Source organism: Babylonia areolata, chromosome 9 (assembly GCF_041734735.1).
Source record: "Babylonia areolata isolate BAREFJ2019XMU chromosome 9, ASM4173473v1, whole genome shotgun sequence".
In the NCBI taxonomy this organism is placed as follows: Eukaryota; Metazoa; Mollusca; class Gastropoda; order Neogastropoda; family Buccinidae; genus Babylonia; species Babylonia areolata.
Genome location: NC_134884.1, coordinates 28,261,749 through 28,264,248, shown reverse-complemented (window position 1 = coordinate 28,264,248; position 2,500 = coordinate 28,261,749).

Here is a 2,500-nt window from a genome sequence, read left to right as displayed (position 1 = left end):
TCAATGAATAGCTTATTGAACAGTACAACGAGAAAGTCCACAACAGATGTTATTTGCATGTTTTAGCATCTCACTCAAAATCTTGTCTGGGCCTGAACTTTTACCTGGAGAGAGCGAGAGAGAGAGAGAGAGAGAGCGACTGAGACAGAGAGAGACAGAGAGACGGAGAGAGACAGAGACAGAGAGACGGAGAGAGACAGAGACGGAGAGAGACAGAGACGGAGAGAGACAGAGACAGAGAGACAGAGACGGAGAGACAGAGAGACGGAGAGAGACAGAGAGAGAGAGGCAGAGAGAGACAGAGACAGAGAGACAGAGACAGAGAAACAGAGAGAGAGAGAGGCAGAGACATAGAGAGAGAGAGACGGAGAGAGAGAGAGAGGGACAGAGAGACAGAGACAGAGAGAGACAGACAGACAGACAGAAACAGACAGACAGACAGACAGAAACAGACAGACAGACAGAGAGAACGCCTGAAGGCAGACAGAAAGAGAGACACGAAGTCAGATACATCATCGAAAAAAGGTAGCAGGGTTTTTCCAAGCAGTGTTATAAGAAATAGATGAGAAACACATTTTGTTCGGTGACTTCATGGTGGGAGACACACACTGAGGCATACAGACAAGTTAGACAACTAGACAGACAACCAGACAGCCGGATAGCTAGGCGAACCGACATACTGACAGATAGACAGACAGACAGAGAGACAGACAGACAGAGAGACAGACAGAGAGAGACAGAGACAAGGAGACGGACAGACAGGCATACAGACAAGTTAGACAACTAGACAGACAACCAGACAGCCGGATAGCTAGGCGAACCGACATACTGACAGATACAGACAGACAGAGAGACAGACAGAGAGAGACAGAGACAGGGAGACGGACAGACAGGCATACAGACAAGTTAGACAACTAGACAGACAACCAGACAGCCGGATAGCTCGGCGAACCGACATACTGACAGATACAGACAGACAGAGAGACAGACAGACAGAGAGACAGACAGAGAGAGACAGAGACAAGGAGACGGACAGACAGGCAGACAGACGAACAGACAGATAGACTGACAGTCAGATATATAGTTAGATAGTTAGATAGATAGATAGATAGATAGATAGACAGATAGGTAGGTAGATAGATAGATAGATAGATAGATAGATAGATAGATAGATAGATAGATAGATAGATAGATAGATAGATAGATAGATTGGCCAAAAACAATACAAAAAAATAATAAAATAAAACAATACAAACGGAAACAAGCCACAGGTCTGTGTGTGTATTTTCCCAGCAAAGGACAGAGTTAAAGGACAGGCGTAGACCGGTGGGGAGGGAGGAGGGAGGAATTGGGGGGGGGGGGGTTCTGGGAGGGCGAGGGGGAAGAAAAGGAAATCTGGTTCGCCTTACTCCCTGCAGCCCACGTATGGAAGATGACAGCCTCCGATACCGGGCTGCGCAACTGCCTTTTGAAAAGGTCACACTTTCTCGGCACTGAAGGGGGTGTGTGGGTGGGTGAGGGGTTAGGTGAAGGGGGGGATAGAGAGAGAGAGAGAGAGTCGGAAAAAGAGAGGGAGTGGTGGAGAGAGGTTGTAGTAAATGGGGTTGTGGAGAGGGAGCAGTTTTCCATACTTTTATTACTACAGCACACAGATTTGGGGCAATGTATATGTACATAAATTTGGGGTTTTATTATAGGATCACAGTCTTTCACGAGCGCTCACACATGCACGTTCGCACACACACACTCACACACACAAACACACACACGCATACACGCATACACGACACACACAACACACACACACACACACACACACACACACACACACACACACACACACACACACACGTAGAGAGATGGTGGGAGAAGGGGGGAGATGTGGGGCTTTGGGGGGCGAGTTAGGGTGGACAGATGCGCACGTGCATCTCACATGTTTTGTTGTTGTTTTTTTGTTTTTTTTTTGTTCTATTTTTAGTTGTTGTGTTTTTTTTTTTTTTGTTGTTGTTGTTGTTTTTTGGGGTGGTTTTTTTTTTGGTTGTTTTTTGGTTGTTTTTTTTTTGGGGGGGGGGGGGGGGTTCCCGTTTCCAAACTGTAAATTTCAGAGTGCAAGTTTTGCTGCTTGTGTGACGAATCCTTGTTAGCCACCACCACCACCCCTCCCCACCCCGACCTCACCCCCCACCCCTCACCCACACACCCCCTTCGCCGCGGCCACCCGTCTCCATCTCCTTTTTTTTCACTCCTCCCTTCAGTCTCCAGTACCTTCCTACTTATTACCTCTCCCCTCCTCCAGTCCCCACTCCTTTCTCCACTGTTACCTGCTGGACTCAATACTACGTGCCATACTTTCACAACGTCTCTCTCTCTCTCTCTATCAAGGGCACCACATAGTCGGTTTTCTGTTCTGGTCAGTCAGTAGAGCTCAGTCCCTCGGTCTGTTGTTGTTGCACAGGCATCAGTCAGGAATAATGAGATGGTTTTCCGGTGTCTCGTCCTG